General features: G+C 34.9%; 2 long non-coding RNA genes across 2 annotated transcripts in view; both read right to left on the reverse strand.

Annotated features, from left to right (window-relative positions):
• Positions 1-325: 325 nt before the first annotated feature.
• LOC119867897 lies at positions 326-3218 on the reverse strand. Its single transcript, XR_005384968.1, has 2 exons — positions 3130-3218; positions 326-1140 (listed from the first exon to the last, which is right to left on the reverse strand). It is a non-coding gene; the product is annotated as an uncharacterized LOC119867897 (long non-coding RNA).
• Positions 3219-4075: 857 nt separating this feature from the next.
• Positions 4076-15063, reverse strand: part of LOC102153849 — a 31171-nt gene continuing 20183 nt past the window's right edge. Inside the window, exons 2-4 of the long non-coding RNA XR_005384967.1 lie at positions 7187-7249; positions 4703-4778; positions 4076-4273 (exon numbers count right to left, since the gene is read on the reverse strand). This is a non-coding gene — a long non-coding RNA (uncharacterized LOC102153849). The remainder of the gene's footprint in view (positions 4274-4702; positions 4779-7186; positions 7250-15063) is intronic.

A 15063-nucleotide genomic window follows, 5' to 3' on the forward strand; every position in this document is an offset into this window, starting at 1 on the left:
CTGGAAATTAGAGTTGCATATATAACTGTATATATAAATGAAGGTGTGTATCTTCTAGATCTATAATTAAAGTGAGACTGAATTGATACTGTAATATAACAGAAAAAAAAAAAAAAACACAGGAGGAAGCCAAGAGTGTGATATGGCTCTGGCATTAATGAGCTATGTGACCTGAGGCAAGCTATCTAATCTCTTTGGGCATCAAGTCTTCTAGTCTATGTATGATATTTATACCCATGCACCTAAATATAAAATGAGCAATGAGCTCTGTTCCCACTTTCTCTCAGAGATAGGAAGAAATAAAAGTCCCTTATTCAGGCAAAAATACCTGCTACTGCCAGCTTTAATCAGAGTCTTACAATCGTGGTTTTCTGGCAGCTGCTCTTGTAAGCAAAGAAAATAGTTGATGACAGTTTCTGGCCTCAGAAGCCTCTGGCAGTTACAGCTTTACAGGTCTTTTCAGTAGGATCCTCAGAGTCAACTCCTTTTCTACCAGGTGTTCAACCTGGGATATTACTAGTGCTCACTATACTGCATACAAGGACATAAGTTGGAGATTACTGAGTGGAAGAGGCCCATAGGGGTAAGTGTAAGTGTTGTCCAACAAGTAGGCAGATGATCCAAGAGCAGTTGATAATAAAACTATGGCGGTTCAGCTCCAAACCCACCCTCCTACATTCCTTGTATCCTGGAACTGGAAATGTGAGAACCACATTTCTCCCACCCAGTGGGCCCCTTGTTAAGTTCTGCTATAGGGAACTTTAGAGGAACATTAGAAGAGTGGAGGAGAGAAAAAGAAGCTGCTCTCTCCTGTCTGCTCGCCCTTTCTGTTAACATCACTTTGGCTGCAACACCTGGTCTAGTTTCAGATTTTTTTCTAAACTCTCATTGTATTTCAGTGTACCCCTCAGAAGTATCAGCCCTGTTGGCTGATGTGCTCTTTTCAGGGGTCTCAGTATAAACTCCAGAGAGTCCCACTCCAAGTTTGTTTGTGCTGACAAGCCCAACCTTATTCTTTTGTTCTTCCAGCTCCAGCTGTGGTAGCTGCTTCCAGCAGTTGCTATCTCAGTGTGTACCTATATACCCAATTCCTCATATGAAAGGTCCATCTTCTTGACTGGATTAAAACGAGTGCACCTCCTATATTCACATATCCAAACAGACAGAAGGACAAGGTCATTAGTCAACAATAGAAACCTAAACACACATCTAGGATTTGAAGGTGGAATTCTAGTCCCATGATGGGTACATATGATTTTGCATATGTGTAAGTTGGGCCTGGCAAGCAAGAACAAGACAGGGCCCAGTTTATCTAAAGTCCCAAAATGCTTGGGAAACCATGGCAGTTACTAATACAGAATCTTAAGAATCCTTAAAATGGTAAAATAGCCCAACTGCTGACTTCATCCTACAATATCAACTCTAAATTATAGTAGTAAAAAGAAACTTGGATTTTATTAATAAAATAAAATAAGGTAAAATGCAAATGATAAGATAGGGTCACCTGGGTGGCACTGTTGACTAAGCATCTGACTCTTGGCTCAGTTAGTGATTTCAGGGTTGTCAGATGGAGCTCCTCATCGGACTCACGCTCAGCTCAGAGTCTGCTTAAGACTCCCTCTCCCTCTGCCCCTCCCAACTCCTCTCTAAAAATCAATCAATCAATCAATCAATCTTTTAAAAAATAAGATAACATGGAGAGAACAAAGGCTATCTTGATCTGCCGCATTTGTAAGAAGCAAAGTTTGAGGCCTGAGCTAAGAGGTAACCAGAGGCAGGAGTGCAAGAAGAGTTTTATTTTGTGCTGTAGCATCCACTGCCTTTCCCTTTACCTCAGAAATTGGCAGAAACAACCTCTACTAGGGCCTCTATATGATAATATCAGGGAAATAAGAGAACATCCATGAGATGGTGAAGAAAATACATGTGGAGATGCTGCCTTCTGACATTCATTTCTCCCGTCCCTCCTCTTCAAGCTGGGCCTGATGGGTTACAAATCCAAAGTGACTGCCTTCCCCCACCAATGTTGTTTTGAAATGAGAAAAAAAAATAAACAAAAATGAAAACTTGCTGAGAGTAATGGCCTGGGAATTGGAAGCAAATAAACAGTGGTCCTGTCGTTCCTGGGTCCATCTTAGGAAACAGAGGGATAAATAGTAAGATTTACACTAACTTAAGAATATATAAATATCGGATATAAGAATTCTTCCAGAAACCAACAGAGAAGAAGAAAAAGATAGAAAATGTAAAAGAAAAGTTGAATGATTAGAGTTGTCAAAGTGGCAGATATGTTCAACAAATCAATAAGAATAAAAATCATGAGAATGGGCCTTAAGTTTTGTTTCTTCATAATAAAACCAAAAATAATATAGAACTTTAAACCAAAGAAGAAAACTCTGTCTCTGCTTGTCAGGGCAGGGGGAGACAAAAAGCACAACATGTGTAAATATGAACTAAGATGGCAAAAATAAATCATAATGTATATATATTCACCAAGGAACAGTTATTAAAAAAGCAAAAAAAATAAAATAGTCATATCACATATACTATGTTTTTGCTTATAATAGAATAAAATTAGGAATTAAAAATGACTTAATAATAAAAATCCAACATGTGGAAACTAAATAATATCTCATTGAATAATCCTTGTATTTCAAGGAAAATTAAGATCTATGTAAAGGTGAATAATGCGAACCCTATATGATAATTCTGTGAGACACAGCTAAAGCTGTAGTTAGAGGGAAATTTAGAGTTGTAAAGACATTTATTGTAATGCGAAAAAGGTTAAAATAAATGAGCAAAAGATTCAACTAAGAAAGTGAAAAAAAAAAAAAAAAAGAAATCAGTTCAACCCAAAGACTGAGGCAGTTATGAATGGGAATCTCTGCTTAGGAGAAGTGTGTTAAAATGTGGAGATTTGGTCTCAAGAGGCTTAGTAACTAGAAATAAGATGAAAGATCAAAGCCAGAGTCAGTCAGAGTGACTGGGGGATAAATCTCCTAATAAGAAAAGAGATATCCTTAAGTTCTTCATATAAATACTAGTTTGGGATGACCAAGGAACTGAGTGCTTAAGATGGGAAAAACAGTTCTAGTCACAGTTGAGTGTTACTAAGATCTCTGGAGTCACCTGCAGCTTGGCCATCTCCCATCTACTGCTATCCACATGTGACCTTGGGCAAAATATTTGGCTTCTCAAACTCAGGTTAATGCTGTAGAAAACAAGAAGCTCCTCTTAGAGGTTTTTGCAAGAAACAAATGAAAAGATATATTTATTGTGTTAGTTATTATTTTTAGCATGAAAAAAAAAAGCATGAGAGCAAATGATTCTTAGTCCATCGCACCTCTACAACTTTCCATCAAGGAACTGGCCTTCTTAGTGGCAACTATTCTGTGCTATTGCTTTTTTATAAAAGCACTTTCTTTGAACATATTTTCTTAGGGTATAGATACCAGACACATCCAAACTCCACATTATCGAATCCAGACTATGTTACCTCACAGCCTATCACTTCTTCTCTGAGGCCTGGGAGTAGGTTACCAATAATAGTTTGTCTCAATTTTACTTCTTTCCCCCAATATCTGGTACTTCCCCTTTCTTCCACTACAACCATCCTGTCTTAGAGGGTCAAGCCTGTCACTCATCTTGAGGGATAACTGAATATGGTTATGATCTTGGGGACTGGACTGTCACCCCAAAGTCCTCCTTGTGTCTTCTCCAAAAGCAGAAGGACTATATGCACCAGTGTGCATGTGGCGATGTCTACTGCCTCCAGATTAGGCATATAAATTGAACTGAAAAAATGAATAACTTCATATAGGGGAGCACTAACAACTAAAACCTGAATGTGTCAAATGTTGAGTACTGAAATCATAGGGGGCGTGAACAGATTCCTTTGAAGAATTCAGTCTACAAAATTCTTAGGGAGTTTTCCTCTAGATCAGTTCAATGCACCTAGTTTTGAAAACAAGATTTGACCTGTCATACTTTGAAGACGTGACTCCTACAGTAATTTGAATAGCATTAACAATTGCTTTAAAACAATGAGGACGGTTTTGGCATTTACTCAAAGCTCTTACCTTAGAAATAATATTGTCATTTTATTTGTAAATGTTAGATTAGGATTTACCTATTAAACTTGTCATCTGGTTAAGTTCAGGTTTTTGTCATTTTCTAATAGATTGGATCAGATTTTCCTAAACTTGCCTGCTCATAAGAAACATCCGGATTGATTGTCAGAAATTCAGATTTCAGTGTTCTACTGAATAAAAATCTGTAAGGAAGGAACATGGAAATCTTACTCTTAATAAAAATCTTGTGATTCTTTATACTCAGGATAAGTTAGAAGTATCAGTAACTGGTAGAGAGGAAAGAGTCCTAGATGGCTTCAGAATATCTGATCATCATGCTGAATCCCCTAGGAATTTATTCTTTATCCTATAATAGTCCATTTATTTTTAAGCTGTGTACAAATTAGCAAATTCAATATATTCATGGAAGAAAGAATGAATGGGCCAGGATTGAGTGTGACACATTGAAATATGTAACAGCCTTCTCACATCCAATTTCTAAGTTAATGCTAAAGTTATTAGTAACCCAAAGAAGTTTTCTAGGTCATAGCAAGACATGTATGATACAAACATTCTGTGAAACTGAAGTATTGACCAACGGCCTCAAAGAACAGTCTCTAAAATCAGCTTACCTAGGTTAAATCTCAGCTCAACAATATACTTGGTTGACTTCTGGTAAGTTACTTCTCCTTGCATCTGTTTCCTCATCTGTTAAAAAGAGAGAGAGAGATAGAGAGAGAGGGATAATAGGCTCTACTTCATGAGATTGCTATGAAATTTGAATATACTAATTCATGTAACTTATTTGAAATGGTAGTCAGTCATATAAAAATGGTTTCTATTATTACTATTGCTATGCATTTATTTTTAAAGTATTTTCAGACATGATGAGATGAGCACTGGGTATTATACTATATGTTGGCAAATTGAATTTAAATAAAATTTAAAAAAAAATTTAGGGATGCCTGGGTGGCTCAGTGGTTGAGTGTATGTTTTGGGCTCAGGACGTGATCCCGAATTGGGATCACGTCCTGCATTGGGCTCCCAGCAGGGAGCTACTTCTCTCTCTGCCTGTGTCTCTGCGTCTCTCTCTGTGTCTCTCATGAATAAATAAATAAATCTTTAAAAGTTTTTTTAATTAAAAAAATATTTTCAGAATATATGTATACACACAAAGTATCCATATACATTTAATAGACAATCCAGATATTGTACTAAGTACTTTATATTGATTATTTCAATCACACTAGTCATTAGTATTTTTAGCCTCATTTGATATGCTAAAAAATTGAGTCTCAGAAATTTATGTAATCTAAAGTCATATAATTACAAAGAGGTGGTTCAAACCAAGTGTTGATTATTTATAGCTAAGAGAGATCACATCCAACTGAGGACAACTAGCATTATTGACCCAAACACATTTTTTGACATCCTAAAATTAAATTACTTTTCTTAAGCTCTTAGCCTTGGTTAGTTTGTGCAAAGCTGGATATTCCTTATTAGTAGTTTTATTTAGCTTGGAATATTTTCATTAGTTTATATTTCTCAGGTTTGATGCCTATGAGAGAGCATTTTCCTGGAAGATGGTAATGGATGTAGTACTGCTTAAATGATGATAAAAGCAGCTCAATGGAATCATATCTGTAAGAGTTGATATTTAAATGAAATAGTCCTTTGGAATTGGCTGAGAAAAAGGGCTTTATGTTTGAAGAAACTTTAGTTGAGAATTACCAGTTGAGAAGACAAAACTTTGGGGCCTCCTTGAATAAAAAGTGGCCTGGGTCAATAGGATAGAAATACAAATGTAACATTGAATTCTTTACAGGAGACCTATGAACATGGAAAGGACATCTTTTTTTTTTTTTTAATTTGAAAATTTCATGCAAGCTCTAATACAGAATACAGATAGGACTTCAAAAATATAAGGAAAGTTTCAAGACTAGAGAACTTCCTTCCAAAGAATATGTCTGTCCATTGAGCATGAGGAGTCTCATTGGACTTGGCTTTCAACCTAGAAGCTTATCTTGGTTGATCACTTGTGCCCCATATCAATTAGGATTTTGTAATCATTTCCTAGAAAACAATACATAGCACATGTCAGAATCTATTTCTTTAGGCTGTTATTTGAGTATTTAGAGACCCCCAAATTCTTGAGCACAAGGGTCACTGGAATTTTAAATAGAGCCAAGTATAGTTTGCAGGATCTTTTCCATTTAGTCAGGAAGTTTGCCCTTTTTGTCATAACACAAAACTATGAATAAGTTTTAGGAATATGCAACTATTGTTGTTTTACTGTTCTTAATACCGTACTTAAAATAACTGCTTATTTTTCTCTCCTATCATGCCATGAAAAAAGACATAAAATCTTGTCTTATAGACTGAAGCATTAATTTATTTAAATTAAATTTAAGCTATTTCAATATTGGATGGAACGTAATATTCATTCAAGCACTGTGTGTTTTTTATTTTAAGATGGCACAGATAAGCTTGTATATTTTTATCTAAAAAGTCTGTTTCTCTTTGTTTTGGCAAAAAAAAATGGCCTGTTAATGTTTTATTTTTACATGGGTTGATATCTAGATTTTATTCTGAAGAGTCTTGTTTTTTTTTCCCTTTATGGTTCTATGCTTTAATAGTATTTGATAAATTATAAATAAGAAGGTATACTTTGCAATTGGTTGTAAAATGTCATATTTTATTTTACCTTTTTTTGTCTCACATACCATGGTGTTTTAGTTCTGATGCATGCTCATCACACGCATCTTTCTTCACATGCAGCACCAAGTTTAATTACATGATACTTCTTGAGTTATATGTACCGAATAGCTAATAATAAGGCCAATTTACCAATCATTTGTCACTGCACACCCTTCTCAATATGGCATTCCCAATTGTAGCCCAAAAGAATAGGAAGGACCCTAGCAGTAAAATGAATCAATTTACTTGATGGGATAAATATGTATGGCACAAATTAGGTAGGATAATTCATCACTGCAAGAACACTTTGATGCATGACCTAAGGAAATCCTATATTGCCTTTAATGACTATAAGTCATAGATTTGTTAAGTTTGGTACATGGCTATGGTTTAAAACCCTTACTGCACAGTTCACTCACCTGGGAGATCTTTTTAAAAGCAGATATGGAAAACTGAGCCTCTTTCCAATCAAACCAACGTACCTGAGAGGAAGAGTCCAAGCATCAATATTTTTAAAGAAGACCCTCAAGTGAGTCTAAGTGTTACCAGGTGTGAGAATCACTGGCCTGTCACAGTGGATTTCAACATGTGCTCTCTGGACCAGCAGCATCAGCACACCTGACAACTTGTTAAAAATGTAAATTCTCAGTCCTATGGCCAACCTTCTGAACCCAAAATTCTGGAGGTGGGGACTCAGCAATCGGTGTTTAACGAGGCCCCTCAGATTCTGTTGCATACAGTATAATAGGTGGTCTATCTATTTTTCTGGTTAATTGCATCAAAAGTAGTTCCTGGTTGTGCCAGCTCCTTCAAGAGTTGCTAAGGAAAAACCAGGCTAGATATTTTTCATTGTAGAAGAGAACCTGAGAGCAGATTCTCAGACATCATCAAATATATGGGAAGTGTTGCTAGCTATTTTATATTCTATAAACCATTAGAATTTTAGAAGGTTGAGGATAGCATCCCTATTGTCTACCTGGATTCAGAAACCAAATGAGAGATACATCTAAGAAATAGAAAGATAGAAACCGGGCATTCCCTGTGAATTAACAGATTTACCCTCCCTCCTTCCAGTCATTGATGCAGTTAGGTAGGGACAAGCTCCTAACTTAAAAGGAGGAGTTTGTAATTCAAGCAACCTACTACTGCAAGAAGAAAATATTTGGGGGAGGGGAAAGTAACTCAAACTAACATGCCCAATTCCTTCTTCTAAAGTCATAAAGAGGTAAGTGTCCCTCATTGTCTTCTGGGAAAGAGTAAGTGAAGAGGCAGAGAACAAGAATGTAATTCTAGAAGTTTTTATGGGAACATGATGGGTACAAAAGTTCTTCCCTAAAATGAACAATGATTGAGTTAATACCACACATCTTGAATGGCATCTATTCAACTCAAATTTATTGAGCACCTTATTTTTCAGAAATTAGGATGGTGTGGAATGCAAGAATTTTAAAACTGTGATTTAGAGAACTATGGATTTAGAGAACCACATGGGTAAGATTTGTACTTTAATTGCAACTGAAATATTTACTTTTATCTGTATTCAAATTCTTTATTTACTGTTTGAGAACTTAACATACATGATTATATAATAATACAGAGATGTTACAGAAGAGATATTACAGCAGAGATATTACAAAATAGTAGAGAATAGATGAAAAGATAAGTGAAATATCTAATTGATAGAGAATAAATATATACTGTGTCTATATGGTCTGCCCTATCACTTTTCTACTTCTTTAAAAACCAAATATCTCTAAATAAATTTCAATGAAAAGTCTAAATCAGGATGCTTTGAAGGACAACGTATAAAAAAGGAGTTATTGTTAGAAGAGTGAGTGAGATAAAGAGGAGCAAGACCACATGTGCAAATCAAAACCACTTCAAATTTCAATGTCTTTCCAACACCTAAAAATACTCACACAGATGAAAATAAATGTTAATTCAAAAATAAACTTTGCAAGTTGACAATAAATCATTTGCTATTTATAATAAAGGCAGGAGTTTGTAAAGCTAAAGAGAAAATTGCTCTTCTAGTACTAAAAGATGCTTATCAGAATGTGACAGGACAGGGGTTACACATTTAAATGTAACAAGATTAGGCTTTGGATTCCCAAAGTAGAAAGAACATGTTCAGCAGAAATGGTTTTTACATTGCCTATTGGGCTGCTTTAGAATTAATTCTATTTATCTTTGGCATCAGCTGTGGTTCTGAGACTGAAGATTTTTAGTCAGAAAAAAAAAATCAGAAAAACTGGATTCTAGAATTTTCTTGTTGGTAAAATGCAATGTAACCTGGCTTTTGTTATGCACAGGCTTAATTACTTTTAATATAACTATAAGACATTATTTTCAAACTTAATATTTTTATGTTTGTGTTAAATGTAAAAAAACTCCATAAAATAATTTATACACAAAGGAAGCTATTTATTATAGAATATCTATTTTATTCTCCATTATTTCCCAATAGCTAATACTTAATTTTTGTTTAGAAAAAGGAATTTAAGAAAAAAATTTAAAACTCTGCAATCTTTTATCTTTTTCTGGGATATATTTTAATATTGCATTTTTATCAAGCAAAACATATAAAATATAAAATGAATATGAATATTCACAATGAGGTTATATTTATATATAGTTAAAGCTCTTAGGTAATTTGGCTAGCTTCCCACTTTTTTAGTTCCACTTGAAGTAACGCCTTTTATAAATTAATACCACCATGAGTGGTCCCTACCTTTTCCCTAAAATTAACTATCATCACAGAAACTCCATTTTGTTAGAGTCTGATATATGCAGTACTTCAATACACACGTTTTAATGGACTGAATGTTTGTGTTCTCTCCAAAATTCATATGTTGAAATCCTAATCCTAGTGTGATAGTATTACGAGAAGGGACCTTCAGGAAGTGATTGGTCAGGAGGATGAAACCCTCATAAGTTTAAGATTAGTGGCCTTATAAAAGAGACCCTAGTGAGCTCTCTCACCTCATCTGTCAGCAAGAAGATGGCCATCTGTGGACCAGTAAGTGGGCTCTCACCAGACACTGAATCTGCTGGCACCTTGGCAATTTTCAGCCTCCAGAACTTTAAGAGATAAAACACTGTTGGGGATTTACCCCAAAGATACAGATGCAATGAAACGCCAGGACACCTGCACCCCGATGTTTCTAGCAGCAATGTCCACAATAGCCAAACAGTGGAAGGAGCCTCGGTGTCCATCGAAAGATGAGTGGATAAAAAAGATGTGGTTTATGTATACCATGGAATATTCCTCAGCCATTAGAAATGACAAATACCCACCATTTGCTTCAATGTGGATGGAACTGGAGGGTATTAGCTGAGTGAAGTAAGTCAATCGGAGAAGGACAAACATTATATGTTCTCATTCATTTGGGGAATATAAATAATAGTGAAAGGGAATAGAAGGGAAGGGAGAAGAAATGGGTAGGAAATATCAGAAAGGGAGACAGACCATAAAGACTCCTAACTCTGGGAAATGAACTAGGGGTGGTGGAAGGGGAGGAGGGAGAGAGTTGGGGGTGAATGGGTGATGGGCACTGAGGGGGGCACTTGACAGGATGAGCACTGGGTGTTATTCTGTATGTTGGCAAACTGAACACCAATAAGAAATAAAAAAGTGTGTTTTTTTAAGCTACCTGGTCTATGGTATTTTTGTTATAATCTAAGCCATGTGTATGTTTGTGTGTTTTAACAGTTGTAGGTTTGGATATATATTATCATTCAAAATCTAGTGTTCTCAGATACCTGGGTAGTTCAGTCGGTTAAGTATCTGCCTTTGGCTCAGGTCATAATTCCAAGGTCCTGGGATCCTGTGGCATTAGGCTCCCTGCTGAGTGGAGAGCCTGTTTCTCCCTCTCCCTCTCTCACTCCCCCTGCTTGTGCTCTCACTCCCAAATAAATATTTTAAAAACCCACGAAATCTAGTATTCTCTGTTAGAAACACTGTTTTATGTCATGAGGATATGGTGGAAATAGTATAAAGCTGATCCATGCACAATCCTGACAAATTTAAAGGATGAACAGTAACAAGGCCAGACTCTCTGAGACAAATATGGCTGAAGACAGACTCACTGAATGATGTCTATGGTGCTGAAGAGGAGGAAAAATGGTGCAGGAATTATAGAATATTTGTCTTTTTGTGTCTGGATTATGTCAATAGCATAATATTTCTGAGGTTTATCCATCTTGCATCTGTCAGAGATTTATGTCTTCTTATGGCTGAATAATTTTATTGTATGTAGATACCACATTTTGATGATCCATTCATCTATTGATGGACACTTGTGTTGTTCTTTTAGCTATTGTCAATAATGCTTCAGTGAACACTGTACAAGCTATATATTTGAGGCCTGATTTTTAGTTTTTTTGGAAATATATTAGAGTGGGATTGCTGAGCCATATGGTACTTCTATGTTAAACATTTTGAGGAACCACCACACTGTTTTCCACAGTCACTATACAATTTTACATTTCTATCAGTAATGAACTAGGGTTCCAATTTCTCCATATCCTCACCAACACTTGTTATTTTTAGTTTTTGTTCATTATAGCTATCTTAGTATATGTATAGTAGTGTCTCGTTGTGGCTTTGATTTTTATTTCCCTAATGGCTGCTTCAATTTCTTTTGATATCTTTATTCACTATTTGTATAGTTTGGAGAAATTGCATGATTTTTTTTTTAATTAATTGCATGATTTATGTTTTTGTTGTTGAGTTGTAGGAATTCTTTATACATTTGGATGTTAAAACCCTTAATAGATATATGATTTCCAAATACTTTTTCTCATTCTGTGGACTGTCTTTTCAATCTGTTGATAATGTCCTTTGATGCACAGAAGGACTTGTTTTTTATTTTAATGAAGTTCAATTTATCTATTTTTTCTTTTCTTGCTCATAATTTGTCAAATATCTAGTATAGGCAAATTTATAGTCAGAAAGTAAATTTAGAAGTTGCCAGAAGGCAAAGAGGGCGTATATGGGGAGTTTTACTTAATAATTGAAGAGTTTGTTTAGAGTGATAAAAATTTTGAAATGGATGTTGATAATGCCTGTATATAATTATGAATGCAGTTAATGGCACTCAATTGTATACTTTAAAATAGACAAAATAATAAATTTTATGTTTCGTGTATTTTACCACAATACAAGCAGTAAAAGAAAAAAATGAGAAATGGTGCAGAAGTAATGACCAGTGATGATGCAAATAGTAGATGACCAGATTGCCATAGTAAATTAAAATTGAAAAAATGAATGAAAACCTAACAGTCTATTAACTCTGTGAAAGGATGGAAACAAACAAACAAATAAGTAGGAGTTTTTGGCTAGCTACAACTTTAGTGATTGCTAGGAGATTGAAATAACATAAATGCTTAAAGCTGTTAAGTCCTTTCTTGGTGTATTCAATACAATTTGAACTAAAATAAAGATCTAACTTTTATAGTAGCACAAAAATTATGTAAATTATGATAGTCAAAAATATTCCCCTTAAATAAGAAAAATTTTGTTGTTTTACTTCTGGGGAAAAATGCAGATTTATCATTTGGTAAGTATGGTGACTTTATATCCTGAAATTTTATAGAATTTTTTAAACAATATTTATTTATTTGAGGGAGAGAGTGCAGAGTGGAGAGGGGGAAAGGGAGAGGGAGAAGGAGAGAATCTCAAGCAAGCTTCCCTACTGCCAACTGCAAGAACAGAACCCAACCCAGAACCCGACCTAGGGCTCCATCCTCCAACCCTGAGATCAGGACCTGAGCCAAAACCAAGAGTCTGATGCCTAACCAACTGTGCCACCCAGGCTCCCCTAGAATTTTTTTTATTAGTTCTAAATGTTTTGGGTGGAGTGTCTAGAATTTTTTATATGTATAATTATGTTATATGCAGAAACAATGTTACTTCTTCCTTTCTGATTGGAATGCCTTTTATTTACTTATCTTGTCTAATTGCTCTAGCTGAGGCTTTCAGTATGGTGTTGAGCAGGAGTGATGAAAGTAGACACCCTTGTCTTGTTCCTAATCTTAGTGCAAAAGCTCTCAGCCTTTCACCATTAAGTATGGTGTTAGCTTTGAGCTTATCATATATATGGGTTCTTATTAGGTTGAATTATGTTCACATTTCTTCTATATCCAATTTAGTGAGAGCCTTTGTCATGAAAGGATATTGAACGTATCACTTTTTCTGCATTTACTGTAATGATCATTTTTAAAATTATTCTATTAATGTGGTATAGCACATTTATTGAATTACAAATGCTGAACCATCCCTGCATCACATGAATAAACTACTTTTCTGTGGTGTATTATTTTTTTTAATGTGCTGTTAATTCAGTTTGGTAGTATTTTATTGATAATTTTTGCATTTATATTCATAGAGATGTTGGAATATAGCTTTCTTTTTTTGCAATGTTCTTATCTGGCTTTGATCATAAGGTAATTCTGACTTGCTAAGACGAATTTGGGAGTGTTCTTTCTTCAATTTGTTTTTAAAAGAGTTTTAAAATGTTTGGGGCAGAATTCACCAGTTCAGTTATCTGATCCTGGACTTTTCTTTGTTGGGAGTTTTTGATTACAGTTTCAATCTTCTTAGTTATTATCGGTTTGTTCAGATTTTTTATTTCTTCAAATCTAATCTTCAGAGATTGTGTATTTCTAGGAATTTATTACTTCTAGATTATCTCATTGTTAATTGTTAATAGTAACCTCTTTAACTTACGCAGATAGAGGACATCCTATCCAACAGCTCCAGAACACACATTCTTCTGAAGCACACATGGAACATTCTCCATGATAGATCATATGTTGGGCCACAAAAAAAAGTCTTAACAAATTTAAGGTCAAGTATTTTTTCAGACTCTAATAGTATGAAAGTAAAAATAAATAACAGAAGGAAACTATAAAACTCACTAATACTTAGAAACTTAGACAACACACTCCTGAACAATTAATGGATCAAAGAAGAAATCAAAAGAGGAATCAGAAAGTATCTTAAGACAAATAAAAAGAAAAACACAATATACAAAACTTCCAGTGTGTGGCAAAAGTTGCACTAAAAGATTTATAATGATAAATGCCTATTAAGAAAGAGGAAAGATCTCAAATATAAAATCTGACTTCACACTTCAAGAAATTAGAAAAAAAAAACACTAAATCCAATGTTAGCAGAAAGAAGGAAATAATAAAGAATAGAACAGAAATACATGACCAGGAATCAGTGAAATAAAGAGTTGTGTTTTTCTTTTTTAAATATACACAAAGTTCACAAATCTTTAGCTAGAGCACAAATTAAGAAAGAGAGATGACTCAAATAAAATTATAAATGAAAGAGAAGACATTACAACAGATACCACAAAAATGCAAAGGATCACAAAAGGCTACTATGAACAATGATATGCAAGTTCTTCCTGTGAGAGCACTCTGTCCTTATTAGTCCTATTATGAAACTTAAAAGCTTTAGTGTAGTTCTGAAAACAGGTCCTGGGATTACTATGGCATGCTCCCTTGCTTTCTAAGTTTCTGCCAGATGCAGCTATTTTAGTGCCTTGTGTGCCATCTTTCCTCTCTCTACTCTGGACTACAGCATCCCTGCTCTCTTGGTTTGGATTGGATACAGTTTCTCCTTCCAACACCCCTACCTCTTGGCCCCCTTCACCTGGCTAATCTCTTCTTATCCTTAGGGGCATATGTTAGAATTTGCAGTCCAAGTTACATTTTTTTGTCCCAGTTTGGCTAGGTATCCACCTTATGCGGTCCCATTACATCTAAAGTACTTACCTCATTGTATTATAATTTTATTTTTCAACTTATTTGTTTTCCCCAACAGATCCAGTTTAGAAGAACTTATAAACTATTGTATATTTCTCAGGCATACCTCTTGTTATTGTTGTGTTGATTAAGCCAATAAATTTATTTTTCCTGAGTGGCAAAGCTATAATTTCAACATGGGTTCATCCAATCCAAAATTCACACTACTTAATAAATGAATGAATAGATGAACGAATAAATAACAAATAAACTGTACTAAAATTTGTAAGTTAGGCCAACTTCCTATATCATAGAGTAAGATCCAAGTAATTTATATTTGTTAGGACAGCCCTCTCAACTCCATTAAGTTATTCTAAATTGTTCATTCTTACATAGAGGCACATTGCTCTCCAAGTGTGTGCTAGTGGTATTCCACTTTTTGCCAGGTGGGGATGGAAACAGAGAGTTTCTTCTTCCTAGTAGAAACTCAGATGGCTTTAAAGTCTATCAAAAATAAACTTAAAAAGAGAAGAAGAAG

The sequence above is a fragment of the Canis lupus genome, chromosome 37 (genome assembly GCF_011100685.1).
Source record: "Canis lupus familiaris isolate Mischka breed German Shepherd chromosome 37, alternate assembly UU_Cfam_GSD_1.0, whole genome shotgun sequence".
Classification (NCBI taxonomy): Eukaryota; Metazoa; Chordata; class Mammalia; order Carnivora; family Canidae; genus Canis; species Canis lupus.